This window comes from Pogoniulus pusillus, chromosome 10 (genome assembly GCF_015220805.1).
Source record: "Pogoniulus pusillus isolate bPogPus1 chromosome 10, bPogPus1.pri, whole genome shotgun sequence".
Lineage (NCBI taxonomy): Eukaryota > Metazoa > Chordata > Aves > Piciformes > Lybiidae > Pogoniulus > Pogoniulus pusillus.
In genome coordinates this window covers 10,505,531-10,528,856 of record NC_087273.1, presented here as the reverse complement: position 1 = coordinate 10,528,856, position 23,326 = coordinate 10,505,531, and the positions used below count along the sequence as shown (strand labels likewise).

Below are 23,326 nucleotides of genomic sequence, written 5' to 3'. Positions count from 1 at the left end.
TATCTGATAACTTTGCATGCAGCTGCCCGAGTCTTCCTCCTAATGGTAGAAGTGGATTTCATTTAATTTTCCTGACCTCTCACAACTCCTCCACCCTTTCTGAGAACACCTTGTATTCTGTTCCTGTCCTCCAAGAGGACTCTCAGCTTGTCAGTGCAGAATTGCATACATGTCCCTCATTACATCATCTGACTTGTCAAGGAAACTGCTCAATAGAACTGGATTGAGGAGCGCATGAGAGGCTTATTGTGATGGTTTGGGTGTTCCCTGCCCCCCCACACTCTGGAAATCACCCAGACTAGACTCAGCTGGCTCTGGAAATTGAATGAAGTTTATATTTACAGCTTAGCATCCTATACAAACAGATATTTACAGTATATACAGTTATATGCAGACATATACAAGGTAAAAGGTAATACAGAAACACAACTCCCCTCCCAGAAACCTGAGTCCCCAGGAGGGGCTCTTGGCCACCCTGCACCTTCCCCCTACCCCTCTCAACCTTACCCCAGTCCGAAGGAAGAATGGAGGTTTGTCCAGGGGGTTAGGAAGCAAAGTGGATTAGGAAAGAAAAAAAAAAAAGGTGAGGTTAGAGAGATGCAGCTCGGAACTCCCCAGCAAGAGAAGTCAGTGCTTTATCTATGCTTTGATTCTCATATATCTCAGCAAGCCTATGAGTGAGGTAGACATCAGCCTTGTTTTCCTTTCACAGCCTATAATCTAGTTCTTCTCACCAAAACATTCTAGCTAGGCTCAAACTAGCAGAGTTATTGAGTCTGCAGACTTGAAAATTCAGGTCTTTGCCTGTGAAATCTCAGTAAGTCTCCTAATTCAATCCATATTTTCTCCTTCCCGTTTTTCTGTTTTCTGCCCTTTTGATCAAAAGGAGAAACCGGATTTGTTTGGTATGACTCGTGCTCAACAAATACGTGCTGATTATTTTTCACAACCTTACCTTGCTGTTGTGGCACTGAAACCAAGCTTTCCTAAATTTACAAGAGAATCTGTCCAAATACTCTAGTTCCTCATACTAGACTTTACTTCCTTAACCTTTGGCCTCCTCTAGTCTGGTAGAATCTAAACTGTTCCTTCTAAGGTCTTAAAGTTAACTGCTCTGGTTTAGAGGCAACTTGGGCACAACCCTTAATAATACAACTGTCAATTAACTCCTGCTGACTTCATCTATACACTCCAAACTACTTTAAACATTATTAAATTCACTGTTTGCTTCCTCTATTACTCTTGTTAAAACTGTGTTAACTGAGTGATAATATTAATGACAACAAACAGAAGATTAGGTGAATGAAAACTGCCTGTAGAGAAACAAAACCAAATAAAACCCCAGATGACAAAATAACAACCTATCAGCTATTAACACCTTAAATATTTGAAGAGATCTTTATAGTCACAGAGTCTAACTCCATATCATAATTTTCAGTAATAAAATCAGGTAGTACTTAGTCTGAACCTTGTAAATAAAATGGCTTATTGAAATCAGTGAGGTATTTTCTTCTTCAACAACTTAGTAGTTATTTGCACAGCAAACCCACAGAACTCAAGTTTAACTCTTTGAACTGTGAAATAAATAGGCTTTTAAGCATACATAAAGCTAATCTGATTCAAGGCTCCATTCAGATCCATTATTTTGCATTTGTAACACAGGAGAAATTCCACAGCTACAGGTTTTCCTTGTGAGAGTCAAGGTAGAAGTGGCTGTTACAACAGCATCCACATGCTCTATGTGATGAAAACCTCACAGACACACTTCACAAGGAAGAAACTAAATCATGAGTTGAACAAAACGATGGCAGAAATGCTGAAAGACAAAATTCTAGACTGCTTAGAATCATAGAATCATAGAATTGACCAGGTTGGAAGAGACCTCCAAGATCATCCAGTCCAACCTAGCACCCAGCCCTAGCCAATCAGCTAGTAAAGTCCACATAGTTTTCCATTTAAGCATGCACGGGAAAACAATTATTATACATAGATAATCTAGGACAATATATTGTTTGCACAGTAAAAAAATTAATTTGCTATTTTATTTAATATATAAAACGGTTTCATATATATTAAAACAGTCAGCACTTAGTACAGGCCATGTTGCACAGATTACTAAGTAGTTTCTCAGTCTTCAGGGCCGATTTGATACAATCAAAAATGTTAGGTTTTCATTAGAAGCTTAAGAGTATAATTGTAGATGGCATTAATTTTAGATATACTTTATTAAAAATTAAATGGAGGCATTGGGTTTAATAAAAAAGGTAACACTCTCCTATATTTTTCCACATGTCTTTGAGTTTTTACTCTCTATGTATTTTGAATATAGTATGTTCACAATCTGAACAGAGATTTTTACAGTATTAGTAGGCTCTTCAAAACAGTTTCACATTCCTCCATATCTGAAAGGTTTACTTTTAAGAAAACAAAACAGAGAAGCAAACCCTTCGTATGGCACTCCAGTGAAAGAGTTTGAGAGATGGGACATCTCCTAAAATGTTTTGGTAAACAGGGCAAGCTTGTGCTTGGTTACAAAAGGACTGCATCAGTTTCAAAGTGGGAGGTACATGACATGAAACACTACATAATGCAACAGATGGGAACCTAATATTTATCCCAAATTACAGCCTGACTCATGCAGTGATGTAGCAATTGAACATCTGTCAGTTGGAGCCTAACTGTGCTAGGTGCTGCTCTAAGCTGGTCTTGGATGGGACTGGTCAAAAAGCTTTGTATACTGATTCAAAACAACAATTTCAACCCATGGAGATGTCCCTGTCCTGCTCACCCTCTTATTAGGACTCAAACCTTAGGTGTAGGTGAGAGAAAGTAGGTGAAGACTATAAAAACTCACTTGCTACATGTTAGGTGAGAGACCTACCTATTCTGCCAATCTGCAGCTAAGGGCAGCTGCAGTAGAAGTCACTCTGAGTTCGGCAGCTGTGGCATTATCTGCTTTCAAAGCAAGTTTCACATAGCTTAAGGCCTTAAGCATGATGATTTAAATCCTTCTCAAAGCTCTTCAATGTCCACTACTATCATTTTATGATTCTGTATATTCTTATGGCAGCAATTCTGTGCACTAAGTTTTAAGGTGGGGGCTCGGTAGCTGCAGGTGTAGGAAAACAAGGGTGAGGAAACTTTCCTCTTACGAGTAGGAAAGCAAGAGAGTGGTCTAAATTAATCAGCCACTGTACTAAATTTTGTGTTCTTTGTATTTTACAGTGAACTAGCAACATGCAGACATCCTAGGCAGAACCCTTTCATGAAGTGCAATCACATGTGAAACACAAAGCATAAGTGATGCAAATCCTCAAACTTCTCCAAGCACCTTTAGTCTGTGCCACTCTGTCATAATTAGTCATGCCACCATGCTTCACATAGCAGCATCCACTTCATGTATCCTGTACTTCATGCTATACAAAGTTAGGACACAAGTTAAAACAAAGAGAAAACCAGGCTCATGTGTGCAAGAAGCTGACTAAAACGACCACAAAACGTGAAAAATAAAATAGTTATGTAAAATCCTTACAAATTAAACCAGGCTCTGCTGAATCTCCTCCTCATTATTTACGACTGCTGTTAAAACAACCTAAAATTAGCCATTAAACTCAACCTGGCACTGGAATTGCAACGAATTGCACAGCCTAGACTCCTGAGCAATCGCTCATGCAGCAACACCTTGTGACCAGCAAAGTATTTTTATGATTGAGGTGTTCTGTCTTGGAATGAAGAACTAGTCTGAAAATTAAAAAACATAAATTAGGTAGGTAGGAAGAAATCAAACTGCTTTCCCAATTATCTCTGTCAAGGCTACTTACTGCAGAAAAGGCTCCTTTTAAATATAGAAAGCACGTGGGAAGCAGAAAAGTGCAAGGTTTTAGTAAGTCTGAAGGTTGCATAATTGAATTTGATAAACTGCCATTTTCCTAGGAAGTTTCAAATTTCAGGAAGATAAATAGATAATAAAAATAAACCTACTTCAGCAGTTCTTGCTCCACAAAATGGTCTACCTTCATTTCACCACCTAAAAAATAGATCTGTTTCTCCTCCCTTTCAGAGAACAATCAATACTGCCTTTCCCCTTTGCACTCTCTTGCTTAATACTTGGAAAAAAACACAATTTGAGAAATATGTTCAATCCAAGGGGATATTAGATTATGGAAAACAGCTCTTCATGTAATTTATGATTAAACCAGCAGTAACTAAATGACATCAGAAATGTGTTTTTCTACAAACTTCAGCCCTAGCTTCACCATAAAGAGACAATTTCCAGTTTATTCAGCTCAAAAGTTTCTATTTCTTTAAATTGATATTTAAAATATCTTCACTCAGAAGATGATGGATTAGTAATATTGTCCCTTGAGACAGGTAACTGCTAGTAAAACTGCAAACAGAGGTAGGTCTCAAGTTCTAAATTTGTCTATTCTTTGTTTTCATGGCTGCCCCTTTGAATCATACAACCTAACAGGATGTTGCCTTTTGAGAAAGTTCCTGGGTCACAGCCTGGAGCATGTATAGACACTTCTGTTGTCACTAGTTTGCTCCCATTGTGGCAAAGAAAGCCTCGGTCCTGTAATCCGGGTAGAGACCACCTCTCAAATCTGAGCTAGTTGTGAGGTAGCTTAGTTGCATCCTACTGCAACTGAATTTAGTATCCCAGAGCTAACCATCAGGATCAGCTTGTACTTTCCAGGCAGTGGTCTGGGTACAAACATGAATCTTCTATCAAACACCAGTTTTCCATTGAGAGCACAAGCTTGTATAGAGAAACAGATGACGAATGGCCAGAAACAGAAAAGTACTAATTTGAAAGAAAAAAAAAATGTTCTCCTGTTTTACAAATGCTGATGAGCTTTTAAAATCAGCACAGAAGCTTTAAATTCCAAAGCTGAAATTTCAACAGGAGTTGTGGGGAAATGAGCTCTAAAGCTCAGAACCTCAATTAGTGTTCAGTCACGCAATGCCCCACGAAACCAACAGAAATCCTGCTCTGAAAGCTGTTTTTTCCTTCTCACCTCTACGTAAATAGTCTATTCACAATGACACAGATTGAATAATTAAGCAAAGCTATGGAATTCAGCACTATTGGCTTTCATGGGTAGGTTGTATCACGCCCTCAGTCTGCAGGCTGCCTTAGGCAACGTGCAAAACTTCCTCTTCTACAGTCTGAATAACTAAGTACTGCAATGTCTGGAAAAAATCTGGCCTTGCCAGTTCTGTACCGCCGAGTTATTCTGCTTATCGATACAGATTCAAGGCTGCCCCTCTTTCTAAGCTTAGTTTATGATATGTGTTGTAAAATCAGGAATGACTAGATTGACACTAAGTCTTACAGGTGAAAAGGAAGTATGTCAATCAAAGAAGAGAATGTACCAAGGAAAAAAAATAGCAGCACAGTGCTGAGTGGTAGAATCATAGAATTAACCAGGTTGGAAGAGACCTCCAAGATCATCCAGGCCAATCTAGCACCCAGCCCTACCCAGTCAACTAGATCACCCAGTCTTGTCTTGAACACCTCCAGGGACAGCGGCTCCACCACCTCCCTAGGCAGCCCATTCCAATGCTAATCACTCTCTCTGGCAAGAACTTCCTCCTAACATCCAGCCTATACTTTCCCTGGCACAACTTGAGACTGTGTCCCCTTGTTCTGTTGCTGGTTGCCTGAGAGAAGAGACCAACCCTCACCTGGCTACAGCCTCCCTTCAAGTAGCTGTAGACAGCAATGAGATCACCCCTGAGATTCTTCTTGTCCAGGCTAAACAACGCCAGCTCTCTCAGCCTCTCCTCAAAGGGCTGTTCTCCAGTCCCCTTACCAGCTTCATCAACCTTCTCTGGACATGTTCTAGTACCTCAGCATCTCTCTTGAATTGAGGGACCCAGAACTGGACACAGCACACAAGATGTGGCCTGACCAGTGCTGAGTACAGGGGCAGAATAACCTCCCATGTCCTACTGGCCATGCTGTTTACAAGACATTGTAAATAGTCCCTTCCCAGCCTTCCTGTAGGCCCCCTTCAGGTACTGGAAGGCCACTATAAAGTTTCCTCAAAGCCTGCTCTTGTCCAGGCTGGAGAGCTCCAGCTCTTGCAGCCTGTCCTCATAGCAGAGGTGCCCCAACCCTCTGAGCATCTTCACATCTCTTCTCTGGACTCACTCCAACAGTTTGATGCCCTTCTTGTGCTGGGGGCTCCAGAACTGCACACAGCACTCCAGGTGCAGTCTGACAGGAGCAAAGCAAAGAGGGAGAATTCCCTCCCTTCCTCTGCTGGCCACATTTCTCTTAATGCAGCCCAGGACACGGTTGGCTTTCTGGGCTGCACATGCACACTGCAGGCTCATATTGAGCTTTTCATCAACCCAGACACCCAGGTCCTTTTCCTCAGGGCTGATCTCAGGCTTGACCAGCTCGTGTGCCAGCTCTCTTAGCACCCTAGGATAGATTTCAACTGGTCTCATGGACTTGCAAGGATCTAAATGGCTCAGTAGGTCCCTTACTGCTTCTTCCTGGATTACAGGGGGACTATACTGGTCCCTGGCTCCATCCGCCAGTTTAGGAGGCCAGTTGTGTTGGAGACAACTTGTCCCACTATTGAAGATTGAGGCAAAGAAGGTGTTAAGTGCCTCTGCCTTTTCCTCATCTTTTGTTGCTATATTCCCCTCTGCATCTGACAAGGAGTGGAGGTTGTCCTTACCCCTTCTTTTGCCATTAATACATTTATAGAAAGATTTTCTATTCTCCTTAACAGCAGTAGCAGCCTAAGTTCTAAATGGGCTTTTGTGTCTCTCATTTTTTTCCTACATGACCTAGAAACACCCTTGAACTCTTCCTGGGATACCTCCCCTTTCTTCCAAAGGTGATATACCCTCGTTTCTCCCCTCAACTCCTTCAGAAGCCCTTGCCCACTCTGAGACAGATGTACCCTGTCTGTCACTCACAGACCTGGGACCATATAAAGTTCCCCAAGATCAAAGAACCCAAAATTTTGAAAAATGAATGTCTGCATAATTAATTGTAACAGCTTCTAAATGCAGTTAAGTTACCAGGCACATGGCTAAGCAAAAGCCAGCTGACACCGACTGGGAACTTTCCAGAGTCATATAGCACCTGAGCTGGAGTGATAGAAATCGAGCCCATTAGAATCTGACAAATCAAGCCTATAACTTTGCACTGGTAGAGCTAAGAACAGAGTTCTTCTTTTATACTTGCAAACACCTCCAGCTTCTGAAAGCCATTGCCCACTTTGATTTCTTGGAGAAGCACATTGCCACTGGAGGAATGAAGTAAGAATTGAAGGGAGTTTGCAGTCTCTCTGTTTGCAATCTAACTATTTAGCTGCCAGCATTCTTGACTTATGTTCCCCACTCCACCTGTGGCCAAATCCAAATTTACACTAATAAACCACAGTGATTTTATCTTCCAACTCCAGCAGTTCAGCTACAGAGATAGAGTGTTAATGAAGGGCTCTGGGAGGTTTGATTCATTGAATGCAAACTTCCATTTCTTTCCCAGCTTTTCTGAGAAAGAAATAAACTAAACATCAGTCTCCAATGAATAGGCCTAGAGTCAGGTTTTAATCTCACTTTCGTAGGTGAAGTATTAGAATCTAGCCTCTGATTTTTCACTTTAAACCATCAATAACATAAAGAAGAGAAGAAAATAAAGAGAACTAGCTGTGTATTTTAATAATCATGTCTTGGTTTATTTAGCATGTTTTAATTAAAAAAAAAAATTACTGTATCCAGCAGGATTTATGCTATCAACTGTCACTGCTTGGTCTGCCCCTAAAACCACACAGAGCTTGAAGCCTGTCTTCATTCTACTCTCCTGCTCTTTACCCTCCCTCAAGAATGAGTTGGCATCAATAAGGATTTCAGCAGCTCTGCTCTCTGAAGGAGAGGAGATATTTCCTGGCACACAGGTGGGGTCAGAAAGGGTATTTATGCATGACATCTACTGAGGAGTTCATATTTATCACACAACATTATGCTAGAAACATCTTCCTAATGCCTACCTTATGACATACTTGTACTCTGAGAAGACAAGAGGACACCTCACTGAGTGACCTAGCCTTGGGAAATTATTAATGAATGGAGACCTTGGCACCTCTTTGTGGGCTCAGGATATGCATGAAATACCTTGCATCTCTTTGCACAGCCTAAAAATCTGTTAGTCACATATAGGAGGCCTGCTTGTAGTTTTTTCACTTCTGTGTGAGAATCAGAGATGTTGCTGGACAGGCCAAATGTAACTGCACTAAAGCAGTGAAGCTGTTGCCACTTTTGTACTTCTTGGTGTGACTGCTTTTCACATGTTGCTGTGCAGAATAAATATTGCTGACCACAGAGCGAATTACCACATCTAGCTGTGAAACACACACAACAGCAGGTAAGGATTCCTAGCTACTTGTTTTGATTTTTTTTTGTAGGAGGAAATCCAGTACAATCCTTCCCCATAATGTCTGCACAGAGACACAAAAGCTAACTCAAAGATTTTGTTTTCTTAATTTCTCCCAATGAAGTATTAACAACTTACATAGATCTCAGTGGTTTGAGATCCTATTTTGGGACTGAGTAAATTATCTGTCTAGTAACAGGCTCTTAAGAGATGCAGCATGATGCTGTTATAGCCACAAAACGTTGGCAGTGGAGCCTGGTTTTAGTTTCCAAGGTTATTTTACACATTAGATGACAGATCATCCCCTGAATCAATGACTTAGAAAGATCTTTTGAATGTTAGAGACCTAACAACAAATTCCTCTTGAAGAAGCACAACATCTGAAACTAAAATATCTCAGAGGTTTTGCAGTAAACTGTTCTGGGGTGGGATATGAGGCATAACATTTTTTTTTAAAGAGAGGACACACCGTTTCAAAAGCCATGAATATCAGGTACAACATTTGAACTGCTTCTTTCTTATGTTATTGGCAAAAACCCCAAAGTAAAGCAAAACCAATGCAGAATTCAAACTCAGGTCCTGTAGCATTTGAACTAAGAGCAAACAGGTACCTTTTTCTGCCAGGTTAACAAAAGAAAAAACTAAATATAATGTTCCCTGGTCATACAAACTGTGCACTACAGTTCATTGAGAAACTCCTTCTGTTCATGTGGTGAAGACCACAGAGACCAGAGGCTCTTCAATGATTAACTGAACTCCAGCAGAGATGTAATCTGGCAAATACATTCAACAGAGCAGCTATTTACCTGAGAATTTTCCTGTGTGAGCTTTGCACGTTTCCATTCATCCTTATCTTTGTATTCCACAGTGGGACACAACAGGAATAAAAAAAAATCACCATGGAGGACTGTTTGCTGTGATTATCCAATCTGTCCTCAAGACAGTGGGGAGCAAGTGATGCTAAAAACATACTTGGGTCTCCTATGCTCTTTAATGAGGAACAGTATTTAAAACCATCTAGAACTGACCTGCAAGTCCTTTGTGATAGTGGTAAGACTCCATCTTCCCAATGCTTAAAAGTAACATTGCACCCTGATAATTTCACTGAAACATCCTGCTTGTTATCACAGTATCCCAGTATCATCAGGGTTGGAAGAGACCTCATAGATCATCAAGTCCAACCCTTTACCACAGAGCTCAAGGCTAGACCATGGCACCACGTCCAACCTTGCCTTGAACAGCTCCAGGGATGGCGACTCCACCACCTCCCCGGGCAGCCCATTCCAGTGTCCAATGACTCTCTCAGTGAAGAACTTTCTCCTCACCTCCAGCCTAAATTTTCCCTGGCACAGCCTGAGGCTGTGTCCTCTCGTTCTGATGCTGGCCACCTGAGAGAAGAGACCAACCTCCCCCTGGCCACAACCACCCCTCAGGTAGTTGTAGACAGCAATAAGGTCACCCCTGAGCCTCCTCTTCTCCAGGCTAAACAATCCCAGCTCCCTCAGCCTCTCCTCATAGGGCTTGTGCTCGAGGTCTCTCATGAGCCTTGTCGCCCTTCTCTGGACACACTCAAGCATCTCAATGTCCTTCCTAAACTGGGGGGCCCAGAACTGAACACAGTACTCAAGGTGTGGTCTAAGCAGTGCAGAGTACAGGGGCAGAATGACCTCCCTGCTCCTGCTGACCACACCATTCCTGATGCAGGCCAGGATGCCACTGGCTCTCTTGGCCACCTGGGCACACTGCTGGCTCATGTTCAGGCGGGTATCAATCAGCACCCCCAGATCCCTCTCTGTCTGGCTGCTCTCCAGCCACTCCGACCCCAGCCTGTATCTCTGCATGGGGTTGTTGTAGCCAAAGTGCAGCACCCTGCACTTGGAGCTATTGAATGCCATCCCATTGGACTCTGCCCATCTGTGCAGGCAGTCAAGGTCCCGCTGCAGAGCCCTTCTGCCTTCCAACCCAGCCACATCTGCCCCCAGCTTAGTGTCATTTGCAAACACTGATGATCACATGGAAACAAAGCCCTTTTGTTGTTCTCATGTTTTCTCCCTATGTTATACAAGATCACTTCCAAATTTATTTTAAAACAACTAGGAGTAAGTTAAAAAATGGAAGAAACCTTGAAACCTTCAAAGCTCTCTCTTTACTGCTGCGAGGATACCACAAGGCAGATCTCTTCTGCAGCTCGCAAGACCAATCTCTACCCTGGCTCAGTCACCTGCTGTGGAGACAGCAAAGAACTTTGATACTTTTTTTTTACCTATGTGTGTAACTACAATAACCTGAGCTCCTAAAATCCCAAGTATTGTGAAACTCACAGAGGCATTCCAAGGAAGCAGTAACTGCAGGAGTTGCTGAACTTTCACAGAGGTATTGTCTCTTGACCTCTGCTTCTCTTGACTGCTATTTTATGTATATTGAACTCAGTAAAAGCTTCCTGGAGAATAAAAAGAGTTCTAATTTCAAGGTGTATGTAGAGTCTGTCAGTTAACTGTTGCAGCCTGCAGTAAAATCCCTATTATCCCAGGATAACAGCGCTCAGCAGACAAGTGCTTCTCACTGCTGCCATCTCATGGTCCAGAGTGCATCCGAAGAGCTCCCTAAAACACCGGTGAAGTTTCCTATTCTCCCAGTTTTACAGGTTCTTTTGCACTTGTAAGGCTGGCTTCATGACCACGTGTAGCTTCAATAAAAACAAGAGGATGGTGAAGGACGTACGAGTCACAGGTATCTGCGGTACTTCAGAGAAGGAAAAAAAAAATATAGGTGGTCTTATCTGGAAGATTCTGCACTGAATTCATTGTTCAATGCTATAAACCATAAAAAAGGGTAACTAATGACTTAAATGCTACAGCTGTGACTCAGTGCACATCAAGACCTAAGCACCAGTGCTGTCAGAGCTGGAATTCCAGAGTGTGTCTCAGCAATTATTTTGTTCCAAGACTTTAAGTAAGACAAAGAATACAAATAAAGACATATAAAGATGGTTTGAAATGTTAATGAATTCTAGAATTTTAGAGGTTTTTCTTCCCATGGAAGCTTTATATTTGGTAAAACCAAAAGGAAATTGTTGAAGACAATTAAATATCCACAAACTTTCCTATAGCACTCAGAGCAAACCCTCCTGTTGGTTGTTCTTACATCTGTAATGACATCAAGGGAAGTGTCCCTTTTACAGGATGACCAGCTCCAGAAGCTACTGTAAACCAGACTCCCTGGGCTATAAGAGCTCTCACCAGCTGCTGCTGCTGCTGCTGCCGTACCCCCATCGTGGCACCAGTAAGCAGAACTGCAGCATGGTTATCAGGTTCCTGCAGTATAACCTCCCTCTGATTTAGTGAGTTGAGTTGGCAGCTCTTATGTTCAGCTTTCTACATTACTTGAGATGCAATTATGCAACAGATAAAGCTCTCTTTAATGCAAATGTCACCTCTTATGTGTGTTCATTAGATCTCTTGGTGTCTGTAATGTTTTATGAGTGTTATGTCTCTAGGTTCTCAAGGAGAAGTGATAAAGTCATAAAAATTCTGGTATTTGCTTCTTCCTTCTCACCTTTCATCCTCTATTTACATGAGGTTGCACTAATGCTGTCAATTATACAAGCATCATTTGGTTTTTGGAAGATGTATTTTTTCTACATACTACTCAGATAAGAGCAATGCTCTGAACTGTATAATTTCAATTCTTTACAGCAGGCACAGGAAGACAGAAAGGTTATTCCTGAATTTCAGGACAGTCCTTATTTTATTTATGACTTCAGTATTGCTTTTCATTTTCATTTTTAGTGATAATGACTTGCAGTCTTTGATAGGAATTTTCAAGGTCCTTTGTGAGCTCTTCCTTGCTGTGGTCTCTTGCACAGATTAAAAAACTTCTCAGTGCTTTAGGAATAAAGCTACCAATTAATGTCTCATACAATCTGGGATAAAAGGCAGAGATTTCAAACAATTCACAGAAATATAAACACTAGGCAAAAAAAAAAAAAATGTAACAAAGCTGTGCTGCCTTGTTTGTAGACATTTCCATCCTAGCAATACCCTGTTGTGATACGCTATCATCTAGTTCCACAAGCAGTTTCTAGTATAGATCGGCACCAATCCAACCACTGGCACCACAGTAAGAAGAATTAGTGGTACCAATGGGCCTGAATTCATCCTAGAAAGACTCTACTTAATATATTCCCAGTGTTTCAAAGCCTTATCTGGCTCTTGCCAAAGGTGCTGTAAAAAGTTTATGTTCTGGTGTTGATGGGACTTGAATGTTCTACAGAGGCACGTTATATTGATGCTTAATCTTGGTTCCCTAGAGAAATGGTAATTTTATTGTTGCTGGGTTTTTTTAAATCTCAATGCTGCTACTGCTTCAAGACAATAAAGCCAGAAGTAGCAGCAATCCTCCTTAGGATGCATTTGTATGAAATAGTATCATCCTGGATTAAATGAAAATAGAAACAATAGTTTTAAAAGCTTCTTTCTACAAAGATAATCACCAAAATCACTGAAACTTGGCATTTATTTATGAACCTACATAATAGAACAGGGTAATTTATTTCCAAGAGACACAAAGTTATTCAGGACTCCAAAAGCTACTTAGAAGCAACTAGGAATAGAATACCAGTGAAGGATCTGGATTTCTTGATGCCTTGTGGCAGCTGATTTAATTTGGTGATTGTTGTACCTAGTGGGAATCTCATGGACTTGAATTCAGGGTCTAGGCTCAATATACATTCTGTAGGCAGAGGTATGTACCTCTGTGCAGGATTCTAAGCAAAATACAAGCTGGCCAATGGGCTATGTAAGTCACAAAAACTGTTTGGAATAATAGGGACATAAAAAGTGCCAATGGAAAGAAGCAGATGATCCAGCCAGAGCAGCTCTGAAATCCCACACCTCTCATGTAAAGCTACCAGACCTGAGCCTAATAGAAGCCATTTCTGTCCATTGCAAGACTGTGAACGCAAATGCCTCCACAGAGATGCTCTTCCCTAAAAAGAATGTCAAGAGAGGCAAGTTTTTAAAGCACAGCTGATGAGGGAGGAGGTGGATGTGTCTGTCACTCAAATGTTGTTATCAGTCAGTGCTCTAAGCAGTTTGCCTTTCCATCAATGGGCCATGATCACTTTTGCTCTGAGCAAAGCCTGTGCTTTATAAAGAGCCTGCTCTTGCCCTGCGGTATTCAGGGATCTTGCTTGCAAATCCCACTAGACTCCAGATGGAGAAATATCTGCTTCTTGCTTGGAGATGCCTGAGGACTGAACTGCTCAGCATTTCCAAGTCAGTAGCAACTCTGGACATGTGCACACTTCGAGCATTTCCCCTAGTGATAGCTGAGCTCCACACAAACAAAATCTGAAAGAAACTCACGAGTCTGGAATTACCACCAAACTCCTAATAAGGCTTTCAGAAGTCACCAAAAATGCCAGTCAGATAACTCCAGAGGCATTAGGAAATAATGATGCAACTTGGCTCAGCTAATGAGGTTTTCAGAAGTCACCAAAAATGCCAGTCAGATAACTCCAGAGGCATTAGGAAATAATGATGCAACTTGGCTTAGCACTTCGCAAAAATCCAAGCATTATTAGGTACCTGCCTCACCACCTCTGAAAATCTTACTCAAAGTTAATAAATCTCTTTATGAAATAGGAATAATGATTGCTTTTACATTCCTGCCCAGAGTGAAGCAATTATAAGTGTAGGATTCTAACAGTTTACATTATCACTGCAATGAAAAATGAATTCTGTACTTATCTTTTATTAAACTTGAGATAGCGAAGAGGCTGCACAGAATTACTTAAAAAATTAACAACAAAACCCCTGCAAAGTTACAGCTTGCTAGTTTGTCTTGTCATCTCTCTATCTGTCACTTCCATTGAAAAACCCTTTGGGAAATGAACTCTCCTCATTTCCTTTTCAGAGCAGCAAGTATGATGTACAAATTTAAATAATAAAATTAATAATGTATTTATCTGCCAAGTCACACAGAAACATCAAGGAACTTGTGTTATGCTGCTTTTCCTCCTCCCCAGCCACCAGGTTCTTTGACACAGAATTTGAACCCTCAGAAAACAGCACAAAATCTGCAAGTTAATAATGACAATCTAGTTAATAATCCTGCCCTGACTGCAAAAAGGAACAATTGTAGCCTCCTAATTGAGTCGCATTCATTTTTCATACAGCCGTCATCAGATTCATCACTCTCAAATTCTCCACGGAAGTGGGCAGCCATGAATCAAAGGAATGGCTGAGGGAAACCAATGTATTTTGTCATGAAGGGTTGAGGACACCTCTAGAATCTCATCAGCTTTTGTAACACCAGTTCTGGCATTTCTTTCTCCCCTCTGATTGTGAGAAGTTTTCAGGATGGAACCAAGAACCAGGAACTGATGCTGACACAGCAGAGGACAAAAATAACAGGGAGCCAAAAGAAGCACAGGACCACCCCATGGACAGAAACTGCTGCAGGATATGTAAAAAAGTATGCAGGGAATCTAAAGGACACCAGAACCAGCTATGGTTGCCTTTGGTTTGCAAGAGGAGGTGATCTTGAATAGACAACTGCAACACGGAAACGTCCTCTATGATCACAAGTATTTGATTCAAAGCTTTGTTTGTATCTTCAATATTCCTGACTTCACAAACAAAAATGACACAATCACTGCACTTGAGCCTATCAGACTATGTACCAACCACATCATATTCTAATTATAGCAGTTCAGGTTGAGTATTTCTAGTCATTCTTTTTTTGCTTATTAAGCATCTCCATAGCCTCAAACCAAGTTTGGTAGCAGAGATCAGTCAAAATACATTTTTAATGCTGTCTGTATGCCCCATGGTACCTCAGGGATTTTATTATTTTCTCCTCCCCAAACTGATATGCCTTCTGGGCACCAAGATCTCAGGTTTAAATAAGACCAGACTGATTGTGTAGCTGTATCAGTGCATGTATGTGCTAGTTTATTTTTTGGGGGTTGTGAGGTTTGGTTTTCAGTTTTTTTTTCTTCCCTTCTTTTTTTTTCCCTAAGCTACTTTTTAAATTAAATGTCAAATCCAGCCTGGCACTGGAAACATGCTGAATGACTCTTATTTGAGGAAAAGCTGTCAGCTTGTCTCTTCCCCTGTCAAACTCCCATCTGCTCTACAGAGATTAGTTTGGGCTATGGAATCTCCATTTGGCAGGGTAGTATTCTGTATATGGCTCAATAACATACAATACAGGGTATGAAGTCATGACCACCTACGTTTACTTGTGAGTTTGAGTTACAGTTCTCAAAGCCTTTAAAGATACTATGGAAATATTCTGTGTCACTAAATTGCAAGATCTGTACAGTCTTGCTTAGCATTAGAAGAAGGGCACACAGGCCGTGTCTGCTCACATCTTCCATTCTTCCAACCAATTTCTACTATTAGTGGAGCTATATTTAAACCAAATTCTGCTGCTTCTAAAAGTGACATTTCTATACTCTGGTGGCTTAGTAAATAGAACAAGGTTTTAAAAGCTGTGCTCGCGGTTGCCTTGTAAACCACTGTCTTTACTGCACAGCCTCAAGGAAATCACTTAATTTCGTTAAGTCTCAGTTTTCATTCTGCTAAATGGTTATGGCTTTGCATTGATACCTTAACTGTTTTAGGATTCTGCCAGCTCACTACTTAAACCCATTCCTAGCTTAATTATCTGTTTGAACTGGGTGCTAGTTACTAGAAGCAATTTTTGCATTTTAGGTAGGAGATAATGAAAGGCTGCAATGATTGTGTGCACAACTGGATTAACCACACAGGTTTAGTGCAGTTCTTGGCCCAAAGCCTGCAGATGAAAAGTTACACTATGTAGTGACCCAATAGTTACGCTTTATCCTTCACTATTCACTTCATGTAGAGCATTTGCAATCCACACTAGTATGTGCCAGTCAGTGAAGTCTCAAAGACACCAGATGTAAACAGCCAAGAATCACAGCAATAGCCATAAAAAGTGCTTATGACTTTAATTATGTCTGCAATCATAAAAGAAGTGTGGGAAATACTTCAGTGGATTGGAGCCTGATGTAAAAACACACTCGGAAATGAATACATGGAGGTCAAATAATGCCTGTGGAGCTCAGAAAGAAGTGAGTGAACCACATTGATTGAAGACTACAGCCTGCAACATTTCCAGGGTCATTCTGCAGTATCTGCAGCCTGTTACATGCACTACATGCAGACTAACTCTCCTCAAATGCAGAAGTGAATGGTTATGGTTCAGTGGCACGTTTTTGGCAGCACTGGTTTTTTTCTTTCTCCTTTTGTCTTGTTTATCTATTGCTCTGATCAGTTCTACCTCCTCTACCACATGGCTAGGAAGTTACATAAATAATTTTGAGATCAGGAGCAAACTTGATTACTCAGGCCCCAGCTGCATGTTGCTTTAATGGGATCTATCCTGAGTAGATTATTGGAGTAGCTGCATGTCCTATCGATATCAGCACAGCTCCTCTCCACTTTGCTATAGATCTTTCTGCCAGAACCTATTAAGGTTTAACACCTCTCTTTGATCCACTGACTGTTTTTTCTCCTCTAAGACTAGAAGCCAGGATCAAGACCCTTTAATAATCTCATATCACAGCTTGTGGCTCAGAGAAGGAATCTTTGAAGGCTTAAACATGAATAAGAGAAACACAACAGGGACACCTTATGCAAGAAGAGAATGGAGTCTAATTCATTGCTAGCCTCTTTGTATGTGCTAAGCTAATTAAGATCACTTTAGCCACCATAAATTTACCATAATGAGAAAATTCATGCATTATGCACAGCAGTATGCCATTGCTCATTTCATTTTTATATGCAACAGAAGAGCATAGATAACAGAAGATAAACTTGCTTTAAGATCCAGTTTTAAGTAGGTCATAGAGATTTGTCCTTAAGCTCCAGCTTTGAACAGAGGTATGGAACAAAGATCAGGATAAATGGTGATGCAACTGATAAAGAAGTGGCATTCATAACAATTGTAAGTGATTCCTGGTACTTTCTGCATTAAGATATGTGTACAGTGCCTTGAGAGGAACATTGACAAGTCTTTAAAATAATACAATTTAATACTCGTAATTTTATTGGGAAGTGCAAATAAAATAGCTTGGTAATAATACTTCAGTGATACATCACTTAAAAGAATGAATTCAAATGCTTTGAGCTATATTTAGCAATTCAAACCAACGTTCAACAATCAAATTTTAGGCTAAGTGGGAGACAGAAACCCTGTAATGCAAATATGAAAAGAACTTTAAAAGTGGGTTAGCCATATACAGATTATATATATTTTATTTCAACATCAAAAGATGAGGAAGAGGCATCTCTGCCTCTGACTTTTTTGTCAAAAATTCCACCTGTTTCTCATGTTGCACTATTCACTCAGACACAAAAGATTTCTAGAGCTGGGGATTGCCTGGCAGCTTGGAAATGGGGCAAACAAAACAGCATTGACTTATATATTTAGTAATTGCTAATGTCTTACAGATATCTGCACAAGCGCCAACAGTCTGTTGGAGCACAGAGGAACATGCTTTAAAAGTCTAATAATTAAAAGTATGTGCTATAACAAAATCCTATAAATTGAGGTTCTTACTCAACTTTGTAACTGTCTTAACAGAATCTCTCCAAACTTAATCTTTTAGGTTGAAATTGTCTGTGTCAGAACTTACTCCAGATGGGGATTTCATTTAGACTTAGAGCCAAATTTGCTCCACGGCGTAGTAACACCGCTCTTAACAGGAGAATGTAGATGTAATTGACACACTACTACAACTAGCCAGCCCTGCCCAAGGAAGTTTGTTTTGCTAAGAATGCTAAGTCAGGATGTTTTCATTCCTGTGTAGTGCTTCAGCTGAACACACACTCAGAAGTCAGATTTACAGGTGTTCCTGTCCCTGCTCTAACAATGGTATCCAAGGCTACATAGAACTTGTGCACTGCTGGAGAAAGCTGGCAGCTTCTGCTTGTCTGCCTGGCAGAGCTCAACATCGCTCACATCTCCTTCTGGGAGATGTGGATTCTGTCAACACGGTGACCGTGGAGAGGGAGCGGCTGTGCAGAGCTAAGTTTGCTGTGCCTGGGTACCCTGCCAGGCTGATGAACAGCTTGTCAGTGACACTCAGCAAAAAAAAACCCAACCCTTTTGGGGTATATATCTTATAGAATGCAGTCATCTAACTGAATGCATGTATATGCTAAAACAAAGGAGGACACAAGTCAGCAACAGTATATATTTTTACTGACTGAATGATATATGAAAGGAAGAGACACTCAGACTAATAAAAATTACATAATTAGTGTTCAAAGTGAAATTAAAACTTCATCAAAACTTTCCCCAACTTCATTTAACTGTCTGACTTCTCTGGAATTGAGTACACCTAACACACAACATGCAACGTGTCTGACTTCTCTGGAATTGAGTACACCTAACAGCACAACATGCAACGTGTCTGACTTCTCTGGAATTGAGTACACCTAACAGCACAGCATGCAACGTGTCTGACTTCTCTGGAATTGAGTACACCTAACAGCACAGCATGCAACGTGTCTGACTTCTCTGGAATTGAGTACACCTAACAGCACAACATGCAACGTGTCTGACTTCTCTGGAATTGAGTACACCTAACAGCACAGCATGCAACGTGTCTGACTTCTCTGGAATCGAGTACACCTAACAGCACAACATGCAACGTGTCTGACTACTCTGGAATCGAGTACACCTAACAGCACAACATGCAGCGTGTCTGACTTCTCTGGAATTGAGTACACCTAACAGCACAACATGCAACGTGTCTGACTTCTCTGGAATTGAGTACACCTAACAGCACAACATGCAACGTGTCTGACTTCTCTGGAATCGAGTACACCTAACAGCACAACATGCAGCGTGTCTGACTTCTCTGGAATTGAGTACACCTAACAGCACAACATGCAACGTGTCTGACTTCTCTGGAATTGAGTACCCCTAACAGCACAACATGTAACGTGTCTGACTTCTCTGGAATCGAGTACACCTAACAGCACAACATGCAACGTGTCTGACTTCTCTGGAATTGAGTACCCCTAACAGCACAACATGCAACGTGTCTGACTTCTCTGGAATTGAGTACACTTAACAGCACAACATGCAACGTGTCTGACTTCTCTGGAATCGAGTACGCCTAACAGCACAACATGCAACGTGTCTGACTTCTCTGGAATTGAGTACACCTAACAGCACAACATGTAACGTGTCTGACTTCTCTGGAATTGAGTACACCTAACAGCACAACATGCAACGTGTCTGACTTCTCTGGAATCGAATACACCTAACAGCACAACATGCAGCGTGTCTGACTTCTCTGGAATCGAGTACACCTAACAGCACAACATGCAACGTGTCTGACTTCTCTGGAATTGAGTACCCCTAACAGCACAACATGCAACGTGTCTGACTACTCTGGAATTGAGTACACCTAACAGCACAACATGCAACGTGTCTGACTTCTCTGGAATCGAGTACACCTAACAGCACAACATGCAACGTGTCTGACTTCTCAGGAATCGAGTACACCTAACAGCACAACATGCAACGTGTCTGACTTCTCTGGAATTGAGTACACCTAACAGCACAACATGCAACGTGTCTGACTTCTCTGGAATTGAGTACCCCTAACAGCACAACATGCAACGTGTCTGACTACTCTGGAATTGAGTACACCTAACAGCACAACATGCAACGTGTCTGACTTCTCTGGAATTGAGTACACCTAACAGCACAACATGCAACGTGTCTGACTTCTCTGGAATTGGGTACACCTAACAGCACAACATGCAACGTGTCTGACTACTCTGGAATCGGGTACACCTAACAGCACAACATGCAACGTGTCTGACTTCTCTGGAATCGGGTACACCTAACAGCACAACATGCAACGTGTCTGACTTCTCTGGAATCGGGTACACCTAACAGCACAACATGCAACGTGTCTGACTACTCTGGAATCGAGTACACCTAACAGCACAACATGCAACGTGTCTGACTTCTCTGGAATTGAGTACACCTAACAGCACAACATGCAACGTGTCTGACTACTCTGGAATTGAGTACACCTAACAGCACAACATGCAACGTGTCTGACTTCTCTGGAATTGAGTACCCCTAACAGCACAACATGCAACGTGTCTGACTACTCTGGAATTGAGTACACCTAACAGCACAACATGCAACGTGTCTGACTTCTCTGGAATTGAGTACACCTAACAGCACAACATGCAACGTGTCTGACTTCTCTGGAATCGGGTACACCTAACAGCACAACATGCAACGTGTCTGACTACTCTGGAATCGGGTACACCTAACAGCACAACATGCAACGTGTCTGACTTCTCTGGAATCGGGTACACCTAACAGCACAACATGCAACGTGTCTGACTACTCTGGAATCGAGTACACCTAACAGCACAACATGCAACGTGTCTGACTTCTCTGGAATTGAGTACACCTAACAGCACAACATGCAACGTGTCTGACTACTCTGGAATCGAGTACACCTAACAGCACAACATGCAACGTGTCTGACTTCTCTGGAATCGAGTACACCTAACAGCACAACATGCAACGTGTCTGACTTCTCTGGAATCGAATACACCTAACAGCACAACATGCAACGTGTCTGACTTCTCTGGAATTGAGTACACTTAACAGCACAACATGCAACGTGTCTGACTTCTCTGGAATTGAGTACACTTAACAGCACAACATGCAACGTGTCTGACTTCTCTGGAATTGAGTACACCTAAGAGCACAACATGCAACGTGTCTGACTTCTCTGGAATTGAGTACACCTAAGAGCACAACATGCAACGTGTCTGACTTCTCTGGAATTGAGTACACCTAACAGCACAACATGCAACGTGTCTGACTTCTCTGGAATTGAGTACACCTAACAGCACAACATGCAACGTGTCTGACTTCTCTGGAATTGAGTACCCCTAACAGCACAACATGCAACGTGTCTGACTTCTCTGGAATTGAGTACCCCTAACAGCACAACATGCAATGTGTCTGACTTCTCTGGAATTGAGTACACCTAACAGCACAACATGCAACGTGTCTGACTTCTCTGGAATTGAGTACCCCTAACAGCACAACATGCAACGTGTCTGACTTCTCTGGAATTGAGTACACCTAACAGCACAGCATGCAACGTGTCTGACTTCTCTGGAATTGGGTACACCTAACAGCACAACATGCAACTTGTCTGACTTCTCTGGAATTGAGTACACCTAACAGCACAACATGCAACGTGTCTGACTTCTCTGGAATCGAGTACACCTAACAGCACAACATGCAACGTGTCTGACTTCTCTGGAATCGAGTACCCCTAACAGCACAACATGCAACGTGTCTGACTTCTCTGGAATCGAGTACACCTAACAGCACAACATGCAACGTGTCTGACTTCTCTGGAATCGAGTACACCTAACAGCACAACATGCAACGTGTCTGACTTCTCTGGAATCGAGTACACCTAACAGCACAACATGTAACGTGTCTGACTTCTCTGGAATCGAGTACACCTAACAGCACAACATGCAACGTGTCTGACTTCTCTGGAATTGAGTACACCTAACAGCACAACATGCAACGTGTCTGACTTCTCTGGAATTGAGTACCCCTAACAGCACAACATGCAACGTGTCTGACTACTCTGGAATTGAGTACACCTAACAGCACAACATGCAACGTGTCTGACTTCTCTGGAATTGAGTACCCCTAACAGCACAACATGCAACGTGTCTGACTACTCTGGAATTGAGTACACCTAACAGCACAACATGCAACGTGTCTGACTTCTCTGGAATCGAGTACACCTAACAGCACAACATGCAACGTGTCTGACTTCTCTGGAATTGAGTACACCTAACAGCACAACATGCAACGTGTCTGACTTCTCTGGAATCGAGTACACCTAACAGCACAACATGTAACGTGTCTGACTTCTCTGGAATTGAGTACACCTAACAGCACAACATGCAACGTGTCTGACTTCTCTGGAATCGAGTACACCTAACAGCACAACATGCAACGTGTCTGACTTCTCTGGAATTGAGTACACCTAACAGCACAACATGCAACGTGTCTGACTTCTCTGGAATTGAGTACACCTAACAGCACAACATGTAACGTGTCTGACTTCTCTGGAATTGAGTACACCTAACAGCACAACATGCAACGTGTCTGCCTTCTCTGGAATCGAGTACACCTAACAGCACAACATGCAACGTGTCTGACTTCTCTGGAATTGAGTACACCTAACAGCACAACATGCAACGTGTCTGACTTCTCTGGAATCGAGTACACCTAACAGCACAACATGTAACGTGTCTGACTTCTCTGGAATCGAGTACACCTTACAGCACAACATGCAACGTGTCTGACTTCTCTGGAATCGAGTACACCTAACAGCACAACATGCAACGTGTCTGACTTCTCTGGAATTGAGTACCCCTAACAGCACAACATGCAACGTGTCTGACTACTCTGGAATTGAGTACACCTAACAGCACAACATGCAACGTGTCTGACTTCTCTGGAATCGAGTACACCTAACAGCACAACATGCAGCGTGTCTGACTTCTCTGGAATTGAGTACACCTAACAGCACAACATGCAACGTGTCTGACTTCTCTGGAATTGAGTACACCTAACAGCACAACATGTAACGTGTCTGACTTCTCTGGAATTGAGTACACCTAACAGCACAACATGCAACGTGTCTGCCTTCTCTGGAATCGAGTACACCTAACAGCACAACATGCAACGTGTCTGACTTCTCTGGAATTGAGTACACCTAACAGCACAACATGCAACGTGTCTGACTTCTCTGGAATCGAGTACACCTAACAGCACAACATGTAACGTGTCTGACTTCTCTGGAATCGA

At 41.8% G+C, this 23,326-nt stretch overlaps 1 protein-coding gene across 4 annotated transcripts in view; it reads right to left on the bottom strand.

The window, feature by feature from the left end:
* The window catches only part of LOC135178711 (bifunctional heparan sulfate N-deacetylase/N-sulfotransferase 3), a 382,468-nt gene that overhangs the window by 227,959 nt on the left and 131,183 nt on the right, over positions 1–23,326 (bottom strand). Inside the window, exon 1 of one of the 4 annotated variants that reach the window (XM_064149866.1) lies at positions 10,521–10,566. The exons of the other annotated variants lie outside the window; for them this stretch is intronic. The gene's annotated coding sequence lies outside the window, so the exon portion shown is untranslated. Of the gene's footprint in view, positions 1–10,520; positions 10,567–23,326 lie in introns of those variants that run through there. 4 annotated transcript variants of the gene reach the window in all.